Source organism: Panthera onca, chromosome A3 (assembly GCF_046562875.1).
Source record: "Panthera onca isolate mPanOnc1 chromosome A3, mPanOnc1 haplotype 2, whole genome shotgun sequence".
Classification (NCBI taxonomy): Eukaryota; Metazoa; Chordata; class Mammalia; order Carnivora; family Felidae; genus Panthera; species Panthera onca.
Window position 1 is genome coordinate 33,444,721 of NC_138341.1, and position 26,017 is coordinate 33,470,737.

Consider the following 26,017-nt stretch of genomic DNA (forward strand, 5'->3'; position numbering starts at 1 on the left):
GGCAACAGATCTATACATTTGATCAGGTTTACAAAGGGATCAGTGAACCAGAAAGGTTAAAAATCACTCCCTAGGGGCACGTGGACGGCTCAGTCCATCCAGCATCTGACTTTGGCACAGGTCATGATTTCATGGCTTAGCTTGTGAGTTTGAGCCCAGCATCCGGCTCTGTGCTGACAGCTCAGAGCCTGGAGCCTGCTTTGGATTCTGTGTCTTCCTCCCTCTCGTTTCCTCACCTGCCTGCTCTCTCTCTCTCTCTCTCTCTCTCTCGAAAATAAATAAACATTAAAAAAATTAAAAATCACTCCCTTGATAAAAATTCAATGCTTCATGAAAATAAAATTACTTTAAATTGTGTACTGTTCCTTAATTTCTGTCATATCAAGGCTGAAGTATTCTCTTTGATTAAAAAATACTTTTCATAAATAATTGTATATATATCTATAATAGGTAACTTTCACATATATACAGAATCATCCATCACAACAGGTGATTTTTATCAAAAATGTAAAAAACCCAGTGGAAATAATAAAGGGAAAATAATCTAAACAGCTAACTAAAACACACACACACACACACAAACACACACAGACACACCAAAAACCTTGAATTGACAGCTAAGAATATAGAGACATTTGAGATAAATTTCTACTTTAATTTGAAATAAATTATATTTCCCATCATGTAATGGAATTCTGAAATATTATACCTCAAAGAATCAATATTTTATAATTATTTGGTTTGACTAGGATCCATTATGAATGAAGTTATTTTTAAAGGCTGTTATAAATCCCCCTACTTTATTGCTAGGAGAAACTATTAGTTTTATGTTGATAAATGTTCTAATATAATTTTTGAAGAAAATCATCTTTCAAGGTGTTTCTAGAAACACCCTGTCCTTGAAAAAAAAAAAATTCTCTTTTTTCAAACCTGCAAGTTAAAGCTGGGGATAAACCCTTCATTTTTTTTTTTTTTTTATGATCCATTTTAACCTTTGGGATAATGAGTATAACATTTGCCTATTTTTTAAGTACTATTTAAGAAAGGAGAATGTAAAATGTGGAAACTTCCAATTTTAGTCTCATTTTAACTGATATCCACCACATTTATTTCCACTAATTACTTCACCTTCATTATTCACAAGAGGCAAAGATACCCAATAATAATTTCCCCTCATCAGCCTTGTCTTCCTTCTCTGCCATCCCCCCAACTGATGGGAGTATCAATACCCAATTACACTCCAAGTTATAGATAGTGAAGGGGATGAGGTGAGACTATGGCTTGGTGAATTACAAACATGTATCATTTCCAAAAGAACCTAGAGTTACATAAAATCCATGTTTGCATCCAGGTAAGTTTCCTGTCTCAAGCTACCATTTAGATGTACCATTCAATCATTTAGCTTCAGGACCTATGACCCAGTCAGAGAAGACAATGACTTCAATTTGGAAACTGTCGCTGAAATTGACCTCAAAAAATAATTCAAGGTTGTGGTGCTACAGCCTTTATACTCTCATTCTGTTGTTTTCAATGAAATTTCCCTTGTAAGACTGTTAAAGATTTATAGCAGTAATAACCCAGATTTCAATTATTATTGAATTGCCTTCCATCATTAAATGTTATAAAAATGGTATTTCATGAATCTTTACACTTAAAGAAAATGTAGATTAATTGAAATTTATGCCTACATCTGAGTTTCTTCCCCACATTGAAGATGATGTTATAAAAATAAGACACTATCCCTTGTTTGTGTGTTGGCCACTTTCTCTCCTATTGCCAGGATAAGGAATGAGGAGGGCAGGGGGTACCCACTGGTAGATCCAGGCTTACAGCGCTCAGTGTTCGCGATCTTGAAAGGAAGAGAGAGCTCTCTGACCCACATTCCATACATAAAAGACTGTGGTAGTCATTCAAGAATCTTACAGACTTTGCGGGAAACTTATTGTAGCCAGGGGGATAACATGACTGGCAGCCTACCAAATCCACACGGGTTGTAGGAGGCCAGGCTGGTCAAGCATAAACAACAGATTGTACTCTAACAACCTTGTATTGAAACTGTACTTTTCTCATAAGCAAGCTCTGTCTTGTTCAGGCTTTCTTGTAGCTTCTTAGACATCAGCAATGTATTCTTTCCCACCCACTCTTTTTCCTCTAATTGTGTAAAGCCAATTGTGTTACACTGGAAAGAGTTTTTAAACTGGTTCTCCACACAGTCTGTACTTTCACTATAAACTTCTTTCTCCTCCTTCAAGAGCCTTTTCTACACATATTCAGAACAAACAAATAAACAAAACACAAAAACAACCCACCTCAACAAACCAAAGCCCACTTCTTTTTCTGAGTTTGCAGTCATTTGTAACGATTCTGTAGGGATTACTCTTGGCATGTTTGAAAAGTTAAGAGTGGTGGATTCCTCATAATATTCCCTAAATGATCAGGGCAGACATCTGGAAATCCTACTCTCACTTATGTGAAAAAAAGCATTCTGTAGGTGGTATAATGGAGAGTGTCGTACTTTTATACCTATTCAGGGTTAGCAGAGTACAGCCTACTCAGGACTAATGGATATGTAGAATTATTTCCCCTGTTTTCTTATCACTAATTAGTAAACACATGTATATACTATATTAATATGAATGTTGAAGTTGGAAAAAAAGGAGTAATATACCTATGATTCTCACCATGTAGAGTTATATGTATTTATCGGAGTTCTCTAAAGAAAGAGAAACAATAGGATGCATAACGAACTGACTTACAATTACAGAAGCTGGCAATTCCAAAATCTGCAAGCTGATTTCGTAAGCTGAAGATCAGGAGAGCTGATGATGTAGTTCCAGTCCAAACGCCAGCAGGAAGAACAAATATTTCCTTTTGAGTCCAAAGAGAAGAAAAAGGTGATGTTCTAGTTTGAAGGCCATCAGAAAGAAAAAATTCTTTCCTACTTGAAGGAGAACTAGCATTTTTGTTCTATACAGACCTTCAACTTATTGGATGAGACCCACCCACAATATGGAGGACTATCTGCTTTACTCAGTCTACTGATTTCAATGTTCATCTCATCCAAAATTATTCTCACTGAAACACCCAAATAATATTTGATCAAATATCTGGGTACCACATGGCCTTGGTAAATTTGACACGTAAAATTAACCTTCACAATATACACCCAAGATCTCTGATTTCCCTTCCGTGAAGTACAGATGATTCCCCACCCTCAATATTCTAAGTTTTCCAAACAGAGTTTGCCAGAAAATTTGCAAAAGTAATGCTAAAAAGTATTAGATGTTTTCTGAGAAATCAACAAACCTACAACTCCCAAAGACTCCTCTGTTGCAGATACCCTGGATTCTATAAGCCCAGAAGGCTCAGTGCCTTCTTAAATGCAAAATAGTCGTCCTTGGCTTGCTAATTCATATCATTTAACACAAGCACTTTTTAACATTTAACACTAAGTGTTTAAATATGACTTGTGCTAGCCTACGGCTTTGAGATCCCATCTCCAGTCAGTACTTTTACATCTCCAGTAGAGCTCGGTCCTCTGCTCCTCAAAACCCAATATCCTCTTTCCCCTTCTAGAATGTGTAAAGTTCAAGGATCATGCACAGATTCACTGACAAGTGTAGACCTTCTAAACACAGATGCCTGGTTTCCATTAGGCAAATGGCTGCCTCTTCTCATTTACTGTATCAGTACGCGTCTCAGTGGCAGATGATCACTCAACTCAGCAAGTGTGTGTTGGGGCAGTGGGTAACACATCACCACATTCTGTGCAACGTATAAAAAAGAATTCTCACTTTAGGGGCACCTGAGTGGCTCAGTCACTTGAGCATCCGGCTTTGGCTCAGGTCATGATCTCACCATGGTTCCTGCATTCAAGCCCCGCCTCGAGCTCTGTGCTGACAGCTCAGAGCCTAGAGCATGCTTCAGATTCTGTGGCTCCCTCTCTCTCTGCCCTCCCCTGCTCATGCTCTATCTCTCTCTCAAAAGTATTAAAATTAAAAAAAATATATTTAAAAAAGAAAGAATGCTCACTTTGGAGTTAGCAGAACTGTGGCTAAGTTCTGGTTTTGCCAGTAGAGCTGCTTGGAAAATTAGGCATAGGACATCACTAGCATACCTTTAAAAAAGCAAATGCTTTCCTGTATCAATCTATCTCTCAAGTGAAGTTTAATAAGGAGAAATAAAGGAAAGTTTTTGAACTGTTTCTCTTAAAGATAAATCAGACTAATTTCTTTTGTTGTGGCCAATGAGCCTATTATGATTTGCTTTGGTCTTAAATAACTTATTTCAGGTAATGCTTTGTTACAACATACTACTACTTAAAAAATTGTTTTTCATTGATATTCAGCAGTTTTGACTCAAAGGTAACGTATGGCTTTAGTTGGATAATGTTCATTCCTAAATAAAATATACTTTGCTTAATTCATGATTTTGCTTTACTGTAAGGTCACCAGAAAATTTTCCAAGAGATTTGAGTTTTCTTCTTGTTCATTGCCAACAACAGTACATTTTTATGTAGCATTTTATACTTGCAAAATGCTTCATCTATATGAATTCAAAAGATGTGATTTATAGTGGACAAAAATGTGTGAATCAGGGCACAGATTTCTCCTGGAGTCAAAGCTGCTGACCCTAAATATCTGGGAACAGATGTGTGTCTCCCTCCTGTAAACATTACAATGAATGCTGTTATCTTCCATATCTTTAATCTAATAATCTAGTGAATGATTTGCCCTCACTTGGTGTTGCTTTGAGCTGAATACACATTATCCTTCAAACTCTATTTCCCAGAACAAATCACTGAATAAAAGGTCAGCCTGGCTTGAGTTATGTGAGCTGCTAATCCATTTGCCACTTCATAGTTATCATGTGATGGAAATTTACAGACTTTTCAGAAACAAATTCATGAGGAAAGTGTAACAAGAAGGGAAGGTTTAAATATATGTCACAGAATAAAGATTCAAAACGGCCCAAACTACATCTTTTAGTTGAAATTGAGAAAAGGGATTTGATTTCTCAGAAATTCAGTTGAAAACGTAGGTGTTGGCTGTTTCTGTTACCTTGAGTTAAGAAAGTAAGGTGTTCCCCTGATTTGAACAATAACAAGAGGTGATAAGTCAGGTTTGGGCTTCTTTGGATAGGCAACTCCTTTAAAGGTACATAGACCTCTGGTTTATTTACTTTCCTATTGTACGACCAAAGCCAGAGATGTTTTATCTTTGGGATTTTTGTCCACTGACAGTCAGCCTTGGCGTACTTGGCATTGCCTGGTGTCTAGGCTTTCCACTGCACAGACCAATGTAAAAACACAGTGTAGGTGATGAGGCAAGGATCATTGACACTTTGCTCTAGGGTGAACCCAGCCACAGCTTCTTAATGGGTTTTGACATCTCTTTAAGGTAGAAAATGCTTAACACAGGTGCTTTGGAGCTGGGCTTGCTCTTCCTGGGCCCCAATCTTTTTTTCTGCTATGTCTGATTCCTTCTTATCTCTGCTGGTACTAGCCAGTGAGGACAGAAATCTGGCTTTCAAACCTTGAATACGCTATCGATGAGTAGATTCCCATTCTCAGTGCATTTGGATTACAGATTATGTTCAGACAGGGCTTCTTCCGAGGGCACCTGGGTGGCTCAGCGGGTTGAGCATCCAACCTGCCCTCAATTCATGATCTCATCGTTCATGAGTTCCGAGCTCCAAGATGGCCTCTGTGCTGACAGCTCAGAGCCTGGAGCCTGCTTCAGCTTCTGTTCCCCCTCTCTCTCTGCCCCTCCCTGGCTCACACTCTGTCTCTCTCTCTCTCTCTTTCAAAAATAAGTACACATTAAAGAAAAAAGAACAAAAGAAAAAAAAGGAAAGGCTTCTTCCAGAAAACCAAGAATTTTCTTCCCTTTCTAATCTCAGAATGGTCAGCATCAATGTAAACATTTCTGCTAGCAGCACATTGTTAAGGCTACAAATAGTCAACGCTATCCAACATATTGAAAATTTCCTGCCAAATATCTTAATGTTATAGCCTTGTAGCATATGCTCTGATAATCAAGGAACAATAAACCACTATTTGAGAGAAAAAGAATCTAATAGCAAAAATGGTTGATTTTTAAACTGAGAATGCTCACTTTGCTGTTCCCTCCTAACTGCAACCCATTTGGTATTTAGGACATGTTACATGTAATCCCCTCTTTCTTGAGTCTAATTCTGTTATTAGTTAGGATGTTTTCATTTATAATTAGAGGAAGACTCCATTCCAATCTTTAAAATAATGAAAGGAAGGGGTGCCAGGGTGGCTCAGTCGGTTAAGCGTCTGACTTCAGCTCATGTCATGATCTCATGGCTCGTGAGTTCAAGCCCTGTGTCAGGCTCTGTGCTGACAGCTCAGAGCCTAGAGCCTGCTTTGGATTCTCTTTCTCCCTCTCTCTCTCTCTGCCCCTTTTCTGCTCACATTCTGTCACTTTCTCTCAAAATAAATAAATGTTAAAAAATTTAAAAATAAAACAAATAAAATGATGAAAGGAATTAATTTTTTTCATTAACTTAAAAGCTCAAGTGTCAAGGTAATAATTTGATAACTGTTCTTTTTTTTTTGATTTTTTGATAACTGTTCTGAACTCTCTTTCTTGTTATTTTGTTTCCCTCATGATAACAAAATGGCTGCAGTTCTATGATTCACACTTATATCTGTATCCCACATTGTCTAGGATGAGAGAGAGAATCGGTTTCCCAGAATTACCAGAAAACAAGCTGAGGATCATTCTGAATATCACATGCTCATCTCTGAACACAGGGTCTCCCTTAAGTTGGGTCACATGTTCCTCCCCTTCAGCTTCCCCGGAATGACATGATCTATAGCAGGTATCTATGTCAATACAGAGATATCCATTTCATTATAGAGACCAAAAGATAGTGCTTTGTATAACAAGGGTCTGTATATCATGTTCTATAAGGGCTGGATGAGTATTAAGGAGGAGGTGAATCTGTAGACTGAGTTCATGGTTTCAAAACAATATAGGACACATATTGGATGAAATTACAATAAAAATTAATACAATCTCAGGCTGTATACATAAGGTACATATCGAAAACAGAAAAAGTTCTAGCCTTAGTTTTAATTTATGCTGGCTAGCCTCAACTTAGAATGCTATTTTTGGAGCTAGTGTCACAATTTATAAGTAACATAATACAGATTGTGAAGCAGGCGAGTAGATGTTTTAAAAATGTCATGTAAGTATCATGGCCAGAAAATCATGTTTTAGCATTTACTAAATACACAATGCTCACGTCCGTCCAATTTCATTTCTGTGTGCGTGAGTGTAGGCTTCAGCCATACACATATGTCATTTTATATTTTTTTATATGTTATATATTTATTTTCTCCACTTACAAAAGTAAATGTATGAAAGACTGCAGAAATTCTAATAATATTCAACTATATGAAGCAAGCAAAACGCTTCTTTTTTTTTTCATGTTTAAAAAAAGTTTATTTATTTTAAGAGAGAGAGAAAGAAGTGTGCATGAGCGGGGGAGGGGCACAGCAAGAATCCCAAGTACGCTCCATGCAATCAGTGCAGAGTCTGGTTCAGGACTCCATCTCACGAACCATGAGATCACGATCTGACCAGAAAAAAAAGAGTTGGACGCTCAACCGACTGAGTCACCCAGGCCCCCCAAGCAAGCAAAGCTCTTATTGTTTACAATATAGTTTCTGTCCTTAGAGGTATAATCCATATACTTATTTTGGTGATTATTGTGCTTTGTAACATTTTATAAAATATGAGAATAATTTATTAAAAACATACGAATTTTAAAGAAACCACATATACAAACCATCATCCAGTCTAAATAAATGTTAACATTTTACAGTATTTTTTTTCAGATATATTTTTAAAACATAAAAAAAATCCAGATCCTTATGAAAGGGTCTTTTAATAGCTCCCTTGACACTAATCACTTGCCTTTCCCCTAAATTAATCCCAAGCAGATTTTGGTATGTAAGCTTCCCTCAATGATTGTTTTGCCAAAAATTTACATGTGTGTTTTAAAATTTAAACACATAGTTTTTAGATTTAGTGACTTTAACCCAAGTAGCTTTCGGTCCATCAATTTTAATTATTGAACACATTCAGCTGTGGGATTATGTCATAATATATATTGTTCTCCTTCTCAATGGATATTTAGATTATTTATAATTTTTCACTATTTCAAATAACTCAGTTTATTTTACATAAAGATAGTGGACCAATTTGGATTAATTCCAGCAGTGAATGAGAGTTACTGTTGACTCACATGTTTGTTACATATTTGATGGATGTGACTTTAGTTAATTAAATTTTATGGTGCTTTTTACTAGTGAAATTGAACATTTTTTCTTGGCCATTTGAATTTTGTCTCTACGATTCAAACCTTTGTTTGTTTTTTAGGTTGTTTTAACTTTTCTTATTGATTTATAGAAGTTAGTTGTATTTGTTGGCAGTTTATCTTCAATAGCTGATATGTATTAAAAATAATTGTATGTGCCCCCAACTTGGTGGCACCCAAATATATAAGTGAATTAATAATAAACATAAAGAAACCCATTGCTAATAATACAATAATAGTAGGGGGCTTTAACACCCCACTTACACCAATGGACAGATCATCTAAGCAAAAAATCAACAAGGAAACAATGGCTTTGGATGGCACACAAGACCAAATGGACCTAAAAGATACATTCAGAACATTTCATCCTAAAGCAGTAGAATATATACATTCTTCTCAAGTGCACATAGAACATTCTCCAGAATAGATCACATACCGGGTCACAAATTAGCCCTCAACAAATACAAAATGATCGAGATCATACCATGCATATTTTCAGATCACAATACTATAAAACTTGAAGTCAACCACAAGAAAAAAGTTGGAATGGTCTCAAATACATGGAGGTTAAAGAACATCCTACTAAAGGATGAATGGGTTAACCAGGAAATTAAAGAAGAAATAAAAAAATATATGGAAACAAATGAAAATAAAACCATGACAGTCCAAACCTTTTGAGATTCAGCAAAGGCAGTCCTAAGAGGAAAGTATATTGCAATTCAAGTCTATCTCAAGAAGCAAGAAAGGTCCCAAATATACACCCTAACCTTACATGTAAAGAAGCTAGAAAAGAAATACCCAATAAAGACTAAAGCCTTCAGAATAAGGGAAATAATAAAGATTACAGCAGAAATAAATGACATAGAAACAAACAAAAAACAGTAGAACAGATCAAAAAAACCAAGAGCTGGTTCTTTAAAAGAATAAACAAAACTGATAAACCCCTAGTCAGACTCATCAAAAAGAAAAGAGAAAGGACTCAAATAGATAAAATCATGAATAAAAGAGGAGAGTTCACAACCAACACCACAGAAATACAAACAATTATAAGAGAATACAGTAAAACCTTGGTTTACGGGCATAATTCCTTCTGGAAACATGTTTATAATCTAAAGCAATTGTACACCAAAGTGAATTTCCCCATAAGGACTAATAGAAACTCAGATGATTCATTCCACAGCCCAAAAAATATTCATATAAAAATTATTACATACCGTAATATAATTTAAATAATAAAGAAAATAGAAAATATAAAGAAAAATAAAGAAATTAGCCTGCACTTACCTTTGAAAACCTTTGCGGCTCGTGTGAGAGAAACAAGAGAGCGGAGGGTTATTGTGTAGGACGACTTTCACTATCACTAACGAAATGACTGCTCCATTGACTCAATGGAATCTTTTCCTTTTCGTGCAACTTTAACAAGGAACCTATCCAATGACACTTGCTTTTGCCTCCTTTTGAGGCTTCCTCAGAAATGTGACATTGCATTGTCATTAAACAGATTCATTGCTCACACTGCTACAGCCTTATTTGGGTGGTGCATTTCTACGAAATTTTGCACTGTTTCCCACATTTTACACATCTTCCTAATCTCATTTGAAGTGAGGGGTTCCTCCACCTACTTCTCCTCCTCTTCTGCAGGTGAAATGCAGACATAAACTTCTTATAAAATCTTGCAAATCTGGCCACTCATATACCGTGTTCATACTTCTCAACGATTTCCTTCTTAACTTCCACTGTAATCATTTCCTTCTTCTCCCTGTCTTTTTTGCCAACCTTTGGTTGCATGGGGGCCATTGTATACTCTTGCACGGATGTTTACAATACAGTATTAATCAACTCTTGTCATATACTGTATTTAATGTAACTGGCAATGAGGCAGCAGAGGAAAGGGTCTACAGCTGCAGGCAACCTGAACTACAGTGAAGCAAAGCATTCCTAAGCATACTCTTGTATGGAAAAGCAAAGGATTGTCCATAGGTGCCTTAAAGTGACAAAAAATACACTAGTGCCAGTTGTGGGCACCTTCCAACATTCTGAAAAAAAAATCACTGATTTCTGCCAAACACCTTGGTGAAACTGAGCATCCAAATATGGGAGACAATCACCCACAATCCTGCAGTGAGCGAGAGAGAGAAGAACCACTAGCTCAGTTATGACCATGTGACATTCAGTGTCACGTACTGCCTGCGTTGCAGGACATCGCTCGTTTATCAAGTTAAAATTTATTACAAATGTTTGCTCATCTTGCAGAATGCTCACGGAACAAGTTACTCACAATCCAAGGTTTTACTGTAATATGAAAAATTATATGCCAACAACTGGGCAATCGGAAGAAATGGACAAATTCATAGAAACTCACAAACCACCAAAACTGAAATAGGAAGAAATAGAAAATGTTAACAGACCCATAACCAGCAAAGAAATTGAGTAAGTCATCAAAAGTCTCCCAACAAACAAGAGTCCTGGGCCAGATGACTTCCCAAGGGAATTCTACCAGACATTTAAAGAAGAGTCAATACCTATCCGTCTCAAAATGTTCCAAACAACAGAAATGGAAGGAAAGTGTCCAAACTCATTCTATGAAGCCAGCATTACCTTGATTCCAAAACCAGACAAAGACCCCTCTATAAAGGAGAATTACAGGCCAATATCCCTGGTGAATTTAGATGCAAAAATTCTCAACAGGGTAATAGCAAACTGAATTCAAAAGTACTTAAAAGAATTATTCACCATGATCAAGTGGGATTTTTTTTTCCTGGGCTGCAGGGCTGGTTTAGTAATCACAAATCAATCAACATGATATACTGCATTAATAAAAGAAAGGATAAGAACCATATGATTATGTCCATAGATGCAGAAAAAGCATTTTATAAAATACAGCATCCATTATTGATTAAAAACCCTCAACAAAATAGGGATAGATTGAATACACCTCAACATCATAAAGGCCATATATGCAAGACCCACACCTGATATTATCCTCAATGGGGAAAAACTGAGAGTCTTTCCCCTATGGTCAGGAACAAGACAAGGATGTCCACTCTCACCATTACTATTTAACATAGTACTGGAAGTCTTAGCCTTAGCAATCAGACAACTAAAAGAAATACAGGGCACACAAATCAGCAAAGAAGTATTCAAACTTTCACTATTTGCAGATGACATGATACTCTATGTAGAAAACCTGAAAGACTCCACCAAAATATTGCTAGAACTAATACATGAATTCAGCAAAGTCATGGGATATAAAATCAATGTACAGAAATCTGTTGCACATTTATACACCAATAATGAAGCAGCAGAAAAAGAAATCAAGGAAATGATCCCATTTACAACTGCACCAAAAACAGTAAGATGCCTAGGAATAAACCTAACTAAAAAGGTAAAAACTCTGTACTCTGAAAACTATAGAAGACTTTTGAAAGAAACTGAAGGGATGATAAAGAAGGAAAAGCATTCCATGCTCATGGATTAGAAGAACAAACATTGTTAAAATGGCTACACTACCTGAAGCTATCTAAGAAGTCAATGCAATCCCTATCAAAATAACACCAGCATTCTTTGCAGAGCTAGAACAAACAATTCTTAAATGTGTATGGAAACAGAAAAGACCCTGAATAGCCAAAGCAATTCTGAAAACAAAACAAAACAAAACAGGAGGCATAACGATTCCAGATTTCAAGCTATATTACAAAGATATAGTTATCAAAACCGTATGGTACTGGCACAAAAACAGGCACACAGATCAAGGGAACAGAATAGAAAACCCAGAAATGACCCACAACTGTATGGTCAACTAATCTTTGACAAAGTAGGAAAGAACATCCAATGGAAAAAAGACAATCTCTTCAGCAAATGGTGTTGGGAAAACTGGATGGCCACATGCAAAAGAATAAAGAAACTGGACCACTTTCTTACACCACACACAAAAATAAATTCAAAATGAATGAACGACCTAAATGTAAGACAGGAAATACTAAAGGAGAACACAGGCAGCAACCTCTTTGACCTCGGCCAGAGCAAGTTCTTACTAGACACATTCACAAAGGCAAGGGAAACAAAAGCAAATGTGAACAAATGGGACTTTATCAAGATAAAAAATCTCCTGCATAGCCAAGGAAACAATCAACAAAACTAAAAGGCAGCCTATGGAGTGGGAGAAGATATTTGCAAATGACATATCTGATAAAAGGCTAATATCCAAAATCTATAAAGAACTTATCAAACTCAACACTCAAAAAACAAACAACCCAGTTAAGAAATGGGCAAAAGATATGAATAGACACTTTTCCAAAGAAGACATCCAGATGACTAACACTCACATGAAAAGATGCTCAATATCACTCATCATCAGGGAAATACAAATCAAAACCACCTCACACTTGTCAGAATGTTTAAAATTAACAACACAAGAAGCAACAGGTGTTGGTGAGGATGTAGAGAAAGGGGAACCCTCTTGCACTGCTGGTGGGAATGCAAACTGGTGCAGCCACTCTGCAGAAGAGTATGGAGGTTCCTTAAAAAACTAAAACTAGAACTACCCTATGATCCAGCAATTGCACTACTAGGTTTTTCCCATGGGATAAAAATACAAATTTGAAGAAGGACATGCACCCTGATGTTTATAGTGGCATTATCAACAACAGCCAAACTATGGAGAGTCCATTGGCTGATGAATGGATAATGAAATATTATTCAGCCATCAAAAAGAATGAGATCTTGCCATTTGCAATGACATGGATGGAGCAGAGTGTATTATGCTATGTGAAATGAGTCAGTCAGAGAAAGACAAATACCATATGATTTCATTCATATGTGGAATTTAAGAAACAAAACAGATGAACATATGGGAAGTGGGGGGAAGAGAAAACGGAAACAAAGTACCAGAGACTCTTAATGATAGAGAACAAACTGTGGGTTGATGGAGGGAAGTGGGTGGTAGATAGGCTAGATGGGTAATGAGTACTAAGGAGGGCACTTGTGATGAGCACTGGGGGTTGTATGTAAGCGATGAATCACTAAATTCTACTCCTGAAACAAATGTTGCACTGGATGTTAACTAAAATTTAAAATTAAAAAAAAATTTAATGTATATTTAGTCTTTTTTTTAACGTTTATTTATTTTTGAGACAGAGAGAGACAGAGCATGAACAGGGGAGGGTCAGAGAGAGAGGGAGGCACAGAATCTGAAACAGTCTCCAGGCTCTGAGCAGTCAGCACAGAACCCGACACGGGGCTCAAACTCACAGACCGTGAGATCATGACCTGAGCCGAAGTCGGACGCTTAACCGACTGAGCCATCCAGGTGCCCCAATGTATATTTATTCTTGAGAGAGAGAGAGTGACAGAGCATGAACGGAGGAGGAGCAGAGAGAGAGGGAGACACAGAATCCGAAGCAGGCTCCAGGCTCTGAGCTGTTAGCACAGAGCCCATTGCAGGACTCAAACCCACAAATGGTGAGATCATGACCTGACCTGAAGTCAGATGCTTAACCGACTGAGCCACCCAGGCGCCTCTGAGAATTTTAATTTAAAAAAATGTTCACAAAAATAATTTTATTCAAAGAATAGCTTTTTCTTTATATTTATTTAAGAACTCTTTCCTTGTGAATATGTTTTTTCATGTTACTGAATTCCAGCTTACCAATCTTTTCCTTGATGTTTACATCTCTTGCTCCTCTGTGATACACACTAGAATGAAGTGTGTGTCTTTACACTGCTTTCAATGCTTCTGCCTTTTCCCCCTTGTCATAACACCCAAGGTCAAAGTTACATCCAAAATGCATTTTTATTCATCTTGTTATTTTTTCTGATGTCCCCCTCACGAATGGGCTTCCTGAGAATAACTATAGTTTTAGCAACACTGAAACTTCTTAACGTCTCTACGCAGAAGACAGGGGCCCACCAATTACCTGATTAATATTAATAGTTTCCCTGATATATTCTTGGCTGGCAGAAAAAGAGACTGAAGATGTTGATTTAAGGTGCTGAATAGCTCAGGGTTGGCACTTAGTCTTTTGACAGTTCATCAGCGGTAAAGAAACGATCCCCACGTCATACTGACAAGAGAATATCAAACAACAAGGAGACCTGGACAGGAAAGAATCATTGCGGGGATTACTGATACTTAGCCTTGAAAGAATAGGAGCCTTGGAGGCAGTGGGGCTTGATAGTCATCTGAAAGTAAGTAAGTGATGTGGAAGAGGAAGACCTTCTCTGTATATCCTTAGGGACTTGGAGGATAGATCATTGGGCAGAATTGGTATCAAGGTACCTGCCAGTCTGGTGTCAGAAAAAGCTTTGCTGCCAAAAAACATGAATGAATATGAGTGATTTCAAAAACATCACTGGAAATGGTGACTCAAAGACCAAATGACCTTTTCTTCTGGAGGACTGTAGATTTTGGATGGAGGACTGTGCTATCTTTTTCCACTTTAAGATTACAGAAAAATAAAAGAGCTACAATGTTCAACAATTAAAGGGACTCCCGGGGGGAAGTGAAGAACTCCCCCTCTTTCAAGTATGAAAAGCAAACAAACTCCTGAGAGGTGCAAAAGAGAATGTTTCTCTGGCTTGTAGAATATTTTGATAAATGTAATAATTCTTTCTTCCAAACTCTATTTATATACTCCCCATTCAACCCGTAAAGAAAATAGTTATTCAGGAATGGGTAGCAGGAAATCAGAGAGATAAATGAGTACTATTGTAAACTATTATAAAACAATGATGCCTGCACTGGATACTCAGATTATATTTTATAAATTAATGTAATCTCAGGAATGACTAGGACAGGGGTTAGCTACAGATATATTTTTATCACATTGGACTGGCTTCTTTAGTTCTTCTAGATTCCCTCCAGCATAGATTTTAGTAGTATGTAAATTTACATTCCTTATACTTTAGTACTGTTAGATTAAATTAACTAAATTGACATGATGCTTTCTGGCACTTTAAGGGCTTCAGTTCAGAGTAGCTATACTGTTCATTTCCTAAAGAACGAAATTTTTCATACTCCACTTTTGTAGTAAGTGAATTTAGGTAGAACCCAAATGTATAACCTATACCAGAACCAAAAATCTAATTTGTTTTCTCACTTCAAGGCACAGCCCTGTGGCAACTAGACCAATGATTTAGCAGAGCTTCTTACTGTGATGGAAAAGTTCCATGTCTGTGCTATCCATATGGTAGTCTATCTCTAATAAGCTTTTGAAATGTGGCTAGTGTTACTAAGAAACTGAATTTTTAATAGTATTTAATTTATTAACTGAAATCTAACTACATATAGCCACAGAAGCTATGCATTGGACAGGAAGGCCTGAACAGATTTCCCAGAGGTCCTTTCAGATAGAACCCCTAACTTTTCCAGGCACCATATCTAAGACTTACCCAGAATTTCAGCACTCCTACTTGAGTTTCCTAATACTTCATATCAACTGGAATATGAAGGTAGAGAAATGAAGTGAATTTTGCTAGTTTCCAACATCTTTGACATTTCAGTGACAAGGTTTTGCAGGCGATACCATATGTGTTTGAATAGACACATGATCTATCAAAAATATTGTCTCATATTTCTCAAGTTTACAGATTAAATATTCTCTATCGCATCCAATTAGAACAAAAATATGAGGTGGGCAAGGCAAGGATTTTTGCATTTACAACAAATGAGAAAATAAACTCAAACAGATATTCTTTCTTGAAATCACATATTTAGTGGTAGAAGCAGGACTGCTTTCATCCATTTATTCAATCATAAAATATTAATTGGGACTTTGCAGTGTGATAAATACTGCGTAGGCCTTAAATATTCAGCATCTAGTGAGAAATTTACTACTTATATAACTAGATATATTTAACTTTGCTTAATTTTTAGTTGGGTATTTACTGAAGCAATTCTTGGTATGGCCTGTGAACATTTCTTCAAATTAATTTTATTACTTTATGAATGGGACAAGCATTAAATGGAATGCTTCCAAAGAAAATAGAATAAGTGAATAGATTTTAATGAGAGAATTAGAATTGTTTGAGTGTTTCTATCATTCTGTTAGTCGTGGGAAGTATAAGGATAAATGACAGAGAACTCCTCTGTAATCCTTAAGATTCTTAAAGGCAAGGACCCTGAAGTTTTCATTATTTTATCAGAATATCTGAACAACAGTGGGAATTTAATACGTTAAACAAATGCATAGTTTTTTACTTCAAAAATGTATAGTCCAGGGTGAAGAAATATTTAAACTATAATAATATGCAATGAGAAAGGCACACAGTCTGGTAGGATCTATTCTCTAAAGCTTTATGTATTCATTAAGGACTGATCTTGGAAAATCTCAGTAGTAGATACTATTTCTTCAACCATCATATATATATACATATATATACATATATATGTAATTGAATATGTATAATTAAACATATATGTTTATGTTTACATATACATATACATATGTTTATGTGTACATATACATATACATGTATATATACATATACATATACATATACATATACATATACATTACTTACATATGCGATTTCCACCTCTTAATTCTTTTCCACTCATTTTTTAATATGGTAACGGCCCTGTGTTATCCCAATGTCTTATTGGGCAGCTCTTCACAATCTGCCTCTCTAGTATGTCAAGCTAGATGTTCTTAACTCGATTTCTTCAGCTCACAGGAAATCTATTAACTGTAATAGTAAACTTTAAGACAGTAGAGCATTAATCCTCTGAGGGATATTTACAGTAGGTTCATTTGGTCATCAAGACTTTTGTTGATCCAAAGGAATGCATTATGGACATTTTGACATTTTCCATGGGAAACATTTGAAGGCTTTCCCAATGATTCACATATCTCAGGAATAGGTAATTGCTTATCTTTCTTTGACTGAGGCCAGCTCTGGAAAGGGACTTTGAAAACCTGTATTTTCTTTGAGCTCTAATTCATGACATAAGGTCATTAATTATTTTCTGTACTTCAATTTCTCAGTCTAAAATGAGAATCTTATCTAAATTTAACTTCTCGGGGCATAGTGCAGATTAATTAGATAACATACAGTGAACTATTCCTTCAGAAGATTATCATTAATAAAGGTCTATGTGGGAAATCCTCCCTATTCTACTGCCAAATCACAAATGCATAAACAGATAATTATAATCTGTCTCTATTAAGACTGTGAAGATTTGTCTCCAGTGGTTCTGATCAAGGACTCAATCAAACAATAAATGCTAATCTCTTCTTGTTAAATTGCCATAGTCCTTAACTGAGAATTTATTTCCATCTACTCATAGGCACGTTGTAATTTTTGAATTTAAGGGTATGTTCTGGGGTGCCTGGGTGGAGCAGTGGGTTGAGTGTCTTACTCTTTATTTTGGCTCAGGTCCTGATCCCAGGATCATGGGATCAAGCTCCATATCGAGCTCTGCGTTGGGCTCTGTGCTGAGTATGAAGCCTGCTTAAGCTTCTCTCTTTCTCTCCCTTCTGCCCCATTCCCCTACTCATGCTCTCTCTGTCTCTCTCTTGCTTGCTCCGTCTAAAAAAAAAAAGTATCATCAACACTTATTCCCAAAGAAAGCAGAAGTTTTCTTTAGTATCTAAATGCTCTGGGTGTATGCATATTATCCTTAACTTGGTCAAAGTAGTCTCTAAGTTTAACAGTGAACTCATTTGCTAACAATTTTTTGTAGCCTTTTCAATGCGTTTGGAGGCCCTATTTCTTATAGAAAACCTGCAAAAGTATTTCCCTCAGTATCTACCTCAAAGGACCTTCATTTTATGAAACAGTTATGACTAACATAAGATCTCATTTCTAATGTTATTTACCTATTAATACATAAACTACTGTATGCATTCATTCACATAGTCATTCTACACACTGGCATAATTAATTTTAATGGGTTTGGTAAAATTATGTGTGGTGAAGAGAAGTTCTTCTCCTGCCCCTCCTCCTTCTTCCTTCTTTTTTTCACATCCTTCTCCTTCTTCTCTTTCTCCTTTCACTCTCTCCCCTTTTTAAAACTTCACACAAAGACATTTCTTGATTCAGATAGCAGAAAATTCTGTTATTTCCAGCTTTCAGATTGCTCCCTGATTCTCAGGTCACAACTAGTTTCTGACTCTGCAGTGTGGTCATGAATCCCATGACTATGGTCTCTTGAGCCATCTGCTTTTATTTATTTATTTATTTATTTATTTATTTATTTATTTATGGGAGACAGAGTGCAAGCAGGGGAGGGGCAGAGAGAGAGAGTGAGACACAGAATCTGAAGCAGGTTCCAGGCTCCGAGCTGTCAGCATAGAGCCTGACACAGGGCTTGAACCCATGAAGCACAGGATCATGACCTGGGCCGAGGTCAGGCACCTAACCGACTGAACCACCCAGGCACCCCAGTTGAGCCATCTGTTTTTAAAATCACAAACCCCAGACCTTTAAAAAAGCTAAGGAGCACAGAGCTGAGGTCTCAGCTACATTTTAGTGAGCAGAAACCAGTCCTTCTCCTATGGAAAATGAGCATTTGCACAAGAGTTATGCTCTCTGGTCACCTTAACCTACTTAATTGCTAGCTGGATAAACTGCTCAGTGTCAGGAATGGTCACTTCTTGTGCAGTTTGGTACATTTAGAAGGATGTGCAGGGATGCATAACAGACTTGCACTGGAAACTGTGAAAAGAGAGGATTGTATTATTTACTTATGAGCATACAAATTGTAAGAGACAGATTTGAACCCAGGACTATTTAATTTCATAGTTTCCAAGATATACTGATGGGTCTTCAATCCTAGACTTAGTGTACCAGTAGCCAGATGGGGTCTAGCTACTGAATATTTTTCATGATTTGATCTTAACATTGAAATCTCTTTACTTGGGAGGAATCTCCCATTGAAAAAATTCTGGTGGGATATAAGGTCGAAGGGAGTTAGATGAGCTATTCCCAGTTCATCTCTCCCCCCGCCCCCAATAATTGGAAGCAGATAAATTGCGTAGGCATTGCTAATCGAATCTCTCTGCCTGCACTACTGAAAGTAGAAAAAGTATGCAAAAATTAGAGAAGAATTACAAAGTTGTTATTGCAGCATTGGTTGTATTTCAAGTCTGGCAACAATGATGGAATTAAGAGTCCAGGGGTGGTAGCTGGTGCTCAGGTGTGGACATGATGTACATAAATGAGCTACTTAACATTCTTCTAATACATATTTCTGCTTAAGCCAGAATTGGGTTTCATTGGTTAGAACCAAAACCAAGCCTGAATCATAAGAGGCTAGATTTGGGTACCTGCTATAGATCTTGCAGTAAGTATTTTCCTGAAACAAACAAACAGAAAGATAAGGCTATGGAATCTAAGAAACTTCTTCTTATGTTTAATTTATTTATGTAACGAAGCTTTCCAAAGATGAAAATGTTAATCACACGTGCTCATATATTGGGCTAATTTTATTAAAAAGGGTGAAATAGGTACTATTCTAGACAATTAAGCACGTGTGATTTCTACGTACTTAGCATGGCAACATGTGGCAGCATGGTCAAAACAGCATTAGGACATTAAACTAATACTTTAAAGGGTAAGTAGAATCAGCTAGGATGTGAAGACAGTATAATTTCTTCCATATTTATCAGCAAAAGCCCCACATATGGCTGGGACTACAACTGACCACAATGGAGTTAATGTCCTCAAACCTGAAGCCATCTTTACGAGGAAATCCCAATGTTCATTTCAAATATATCTATATCTATATATACAGATAGAGAAAGAGAATGAGAGTTAGTTTGAATGCATTTAACAACGATAAAAGAATTACTTGAAAAAGAAGTAATATAAAAGAGGGGCACCTGGGTGGCTCAGTCGGTTGGGTGTCCGACTTCGGCTCAGGTCATGATCTCACAGCTCGTGGGTTCGAACCCCGTGTCGGCTCTGTGCTGACAGCTCAGAGCCTGGAGCCTGCTTTGGATTCTGTGTCTCCCTCTCTCTCTATCCCTCCCCTGCTCTCTCTCTCTCCCTCTCTCTCTCTCTCTCTCTCTCTCTCTCAAAAATAAACATTTAAAAAAATTTAAAGAAGTAATATAAAAGAATGCATCTTTATGTTAAGCAAATATAGAAAATAAGTACTGTCCCAGCAAATTATTTATTTTGATAGGTTTTACATGAAGAAGAGACTTTTCACTGCAAACACAATTTTAGTAACTCCCTCTTGGAATTTTCTGCAGAGCCTGTGGCATCACTTAATGGTGGTCTGGTGTTTGGAAATACTCTAATTAATCAGATTTGGAGAATCTGGAGAAGAGGAGTTTCCAGGTTTGTACACATCTTTAAGATCCCACACAGAACCTTCATAACATAATAAAATGTATTTTTTGTGTCTTTAAATATGATTCACAAGGCAAATCTCAAAAATCCATCACAAAACATTTCTTAGTAATGGCTACATCCCTGAAGATAGAGACAGAGACAGGGACATCTATAGCTTTTGCAAGAGTCTTCTGGAAATGCACTAAGTTTTTAGATATTGGATTATGAATTCTGCTATATAAATTTTGAAAAACAACCCCAGGATCAGTGCTTTGGGTTGGCAGATCATAACAACTAAGTATATGCAGAAATATCCTACAATCTTTTATGACATTTAAGCCTAATTTTTGTTGTTAATTAAAGGCAGAACTTATAAAATGAGAAGCATAAACATTATGCTTAAACATAAAACATACTAGCTGTTCTTTTCTTGGACTGTAGATATACTGATCGAGTCCTTCATCAGATTTTTCTTTTTTTAAATTTTTTTAAAATGATTTTATTTATTTTTGAGAGAGAGAGAGGGAGATGGAGTGTAAGCGGGGCAAGGGGCAGAGAGAGAGAGGGAGACACAGAATCCAAAGCAGGCTCCAGGCTCTGAGCTGTCAGCACAGAGCCTGACCCGGGGCTCGAACTCCCAAGGCATGAAATCATGACCTAAGCCAAAGTCAGACACTCAACTGACTGAGCCACCCCAGTGCCCCTTTCTTTAGATTTTTCTATTTGGCTCATTCACACCAGATTCAACACCATATCTTTTTAAATCAACTTTTCAGATGTTCTCCAGAGTCAGGGTTCTCCAGAGAAACAGAACCAACAGGAGATAGACAGATACAGATAGAAATATAGATATACATCATAGATTTTGGACCTAGATACATAATACATACATATAACAGGCTATATGTCATATATTATGGGCATTGGTCCACACAATTATGGAGACTGAGAAGTCTCACAATCTGCCATCGGCAAGCTAGAGAACAAGCAAAGCTGGTAGTGTAGTTCAGTCCCACTCCACAGGCCAGAGAATCAACGTGTGAGGGCAGGAGAACTGGATGTCCCAGTTTAAGCAATGAGAGCAAATTCACCCTTTCTCTGCCTTTTCATTCTACTCATATCCTCAAGTAATTGACTTATGCCCACCCACATTGGTGACAGCAATCATTTTTATTCAATCTATGATTCAAATGCTGATCTTTTCTAGAGACATCCTCACAGACACATTCAGAAATAATGGTTTTCCAGGTAGCTGGGCATCCCTTACTCCAGTCAAGTTGTCATAAAAAATTAACCATCACAAGTGTTAACAAAACATGTAACCTGTTCATAGGAAAACAATTCCATTTTTTTTTTTTGCCACACTCACAATATATCGGTTTGTATAATGTTTAATTGAATGAGTAAAAAACCAAGTAAAATGGAATATATATAGGTTGAAGGATAAATATAACTGACTATTAGAAAGCATTGAGTTATACTGCTTGGAATGGTAAAATAGAGTGCCCTTACCTTTCCAACTACAAAGGATATAGTGTGTTATGAATATCTAGCTGCCAATGTCATTTATAGATGACATAGTTAATCCTCTGAGTGAGAAAAACAGAAGTTAATAGAGATTTTTCTGCATCAAAATAGCTAAGCAGAATAATGCCATATGCACAGGTAGAACGACTTCCAATTTGAGTAGCGTCCATACTATTAAAATATTAAATTTGGCATTGCATTTCTTCTGTTTTTGAAATTTACTTACGATAAATGGCAAAATACCTTCTGTCATTGACTGATGATTCTTCAGACCAAATACAAAAAGTTATTTAACATCAGCCTCTTTCTGCCTCAGTTTCCTCAACTGTGAGCTGGAATTAATAGTAATCCTTACTTTGTAGGCTGGTAGAAGGATTAAATGAGCTAATATATTTGACACCTAGTGCATTGCCTGGAACCTAAGAGTGCCTGGGCTGCCCGGTGGCCTCCTTTGGTGTTGCGCAAGGCACAGCCTGTGTGGCCATATGCCGTAGCCCTGGGAAGTGCTATTATTCCATTTTTTTTGCAGATGCAAAAACTAGAATCAAAGACCTTAAGTGACTTGCTTGCAATCACGTTGCTAATAAGTAGGAGACTCTATTCCAGTATATAAGTACAACTCTCTATTATTCTGCCTTTGGGGATGGTGATGCCATGGACAAGGTCATCACAATATTGTGCTTGCTATCTCTTATCCGATAGCATGAAAGCACATTCTGATGTCCAGCCTTGTGCTAAATTTCTGCCCACCCCTCCTCAAAGAAAGGATAGGACTGCTTGCCTTGCCACTCAAACAGAGCATACCACATCTACAGAAGAACTCAGAAAGTTTTTCAAAGCATAAATAAACATATTAGGTTGCAGGTACATTTACTATGAAAAATTAAAACCACTGTGGTGAGTATTTAATACTGTAGTTAGATATAGTATAGTCTATTTATATGTAGTTGAAAACCATTTTGCAAGTTAACCGATTCAGGTACAGTTTTAGAATTCAAAGGAGAGAACATTTTCTTAGTTTTTATGTTAGTTATGTGTTTAGATAATGTTATTCTTACAAAATACCATTGTCCTTTTGGTGTATTGTTACGATCTCTTTTTGAATTATTTGAAATTGATAGTAATGAGAAGTTACCCTCCCTAATCACAAGTGGTTTGATGCTTGATTTTTTTTTAATGTGTATTTATTTTTGAGAGAGAGAGAGAGAGACAGAGCGTGAGCAGGAGAGGGGCAGAGAGAGAGGGAGACACAGAATCTGAAGCAGGCTCCAGGTTCTGAGATGTCAGCACAGAGCTGCACACAGGGTTTGAACTCATGAACCCCGAGGTCATGACCTGGGCCGACGTCAGACACTTAACTGACTGAGCCTTCCAGCCACCCCAATGCTTGATTTTTCAAAGATTTTCTCAAAATGTTTTTTTTTTCAAACTTCAGACTTCTGTACTTTACTTTTCCTTTATTTACCCAAAGTAGAACCTCAAATTCATTCCCTTCATTTTCCATTTATGCACACAAATTTTAAATATAAGTCACCGTCATTTCAATTACATAATCTCTCATTAAATAAAGCATTGTCTTATCTCATAAACTCTGTCTTCCAGTGTAGGATTCTTACCCCCCACGAATGGCCTCTACGTATCCCAATACTCAATTTACTCTTTGTTCATATGGTGCCATAGCAATTTTAAATAATTTATTTTTCTACTTTTTTAGGTTCCTTTTCTTAAGTTCCTGTGTATTTGCTCATAATAAGAGTTAAATCAGTCATTGAGTTTCTAATTATCTCTCTTCTGGGCTTCCCCTCCTGAATAGATCCTAATGAACAGTGAATGGTTTTCAGTCAAGCAGCAGAAACAAGCAAGAGACAGAACAAATTCTTGGCTTATCCAATTACTGGATGGTTCTGGTGAATAGGCCACACCATTCACAAGATCACTATGGGGATTCATAAAAGGAAATGGTTTCAAAAAAATACTGCCATATCTTGTACGAAGGAATGAAACCTTCACAGAGTGACGCTTGCCAATAAGCTATGGAACCTAGAATGGTAACTTGAGACCTTTTATTCCTCATTCATTGAGATGTCCTAAAATAAGGCTCTGGCAAGTCAGACCCGATTGCAAAAGGAATCTCTGAACACATTGACATGGTGTTTCTCCAGGTGATTAGAATTTCCTGAGAGAGGTAATCCCTTAAAGGGAAGGTCACAGGTCCCATTAATAGCCTCTCTGAAGACACTCTGTCTTCTAGATTCCCATCACCAGTCCTGTTCTCTGGCCTTTCAGGTTTAGGGATTGCCAGTCCTTGCAAAGGCACTATGCTTTGTGGCTTCCTAGATCATGTCCGTTTTTCTAAATGTGCTCTTCTCTAAACTCTTCCTCAGAATTATCCAATTCAGTCGTGCCATTCCTGCTGAGACCTTGACTAATGAGGCTGGTTTTAGAATAAGACTCATCTAGAATTCTGGTTTCAGGATTTACTTGCTGGTAACCGTGAGCAAGTTACTTAGTCTGTTGAGTCTCAAATGTCTCATCTAAAAATTAAACTAGTAAGTTGCCTCACTATGATGGATGAAAATTAAATGAGATTCCACTGGTAAAACGTTTGGCATATTGTTTGATGCGTAATAAGTACTCATTTCATTTCATTTCCACCTCTCTTTCGCAACCATTTGTGTGATTGTGCATGCCATGAAGAATTGATGGGTCAGGGAAGATTTTGTCAAGGGAAGGCAAGTTTCAAAGACCTTTTATTCCACGACTACAATTATGAATACTGGAGGTTAATAATTGGTTTTTTACTCCAAACCAACCATTTTATTATCTTTACACCTTACTATCATTTTATTATCTTTACACTTTACTTGATCTTTAGGTGTAAGATTGTGTTTTTGTGTTCATATGTTTATGTGTGTGTGCAACAGAGAATATGGATTTGTATGTGTATACTTGAGTGTGTATTAGATGTTTACATTACAGAAAGAAAGCAGCTTTTTGTAACTGTGCAAACAAAAAGAAAAAAAAATGGAATAAAAAGCGAGAGTTTCTCTTTGTTACAAAGCATTCCATGGTTCAGGGAGCCAGGATGGCGATGTAGTAGGAGGGATCCCAGGCTAGTCTCATCCCTTGAACACAACTGGATAACTATCAAATCATTCTGAATACTCCAGAAATCAACCAAAGCATTCCACTTCCCGCTCCACAGGTCACTGTCACTAAACTGTGGTGCATGTGCTCATACCCACACAGACACATTCTTATTCACAAAAATGAAATCTTGTATTATTTTAATGTTTCATTGTAGAGGAGTATATGAGTGAGATCCTACCACATGAATTATTGTCTGTTGATTTTCTTCACCGGATAATTATTTTTCTTCATTTTTTAGAACATGAAGACATGTTATTTATTTTTAATTGTTTTAATAGTCCATAAAATTGATGCATTGTAATATATTCATTTATTTCTCTGTATGTGCACATTTCCTCCAGTTTTTCACTGATAGAGTGCTTAATAATAACTTTGTGCAAATGGGTAGTTTTCTGCAGGTACATTAGTAGAAGTAAAAGTATTGGGTAAAAGAATATGAGTACTTTAATTTTTGACTGACACTTACAAATTGTCTTCTTAAAGTTCTCTCAAGTTATAATTTCAATATTAGTGTAGGAATATGCTGATGTCTATGCTAGTGTTCCAATACTTTTCTAAATCATAATATTTTAAATTGTATCCATTTGAGCGAACAATGTATATTTTTATTTAAATTGCATTTGATTATGTCAATACATTATATACTAATTGTCTTTATTCTTCTGTGAAATGAATATTCATCTCCTTTGCCTCTTTGTCGGCCCGTTTT

At 36.7% G+C, this 26,017-nt stretch overlaps 1 long non-coding RNA gene across 2 annotated transcripts in view; it reads right to left on the minus strand.

Moving 5' to 3' along the window:
• LOC144615824 (uncharacterized) overlaps positions 1-26,017 on the minus strand; it is a 1,000,889-nt gene that overhangs the window by 59,494 nt on the left and 915,378 nt on the right. For both annotated transcript variants that reach the window (XR_013554435.1, XR_013554434.1), the window contains one exon: positions 2,757-2,868. This is a non-coding gene — a long non-coding RNA (uncharacterized LOC144615824). The remainder of the gene's footprint in view (positions 1-2,756; positions 2,869-26,017) is intronic.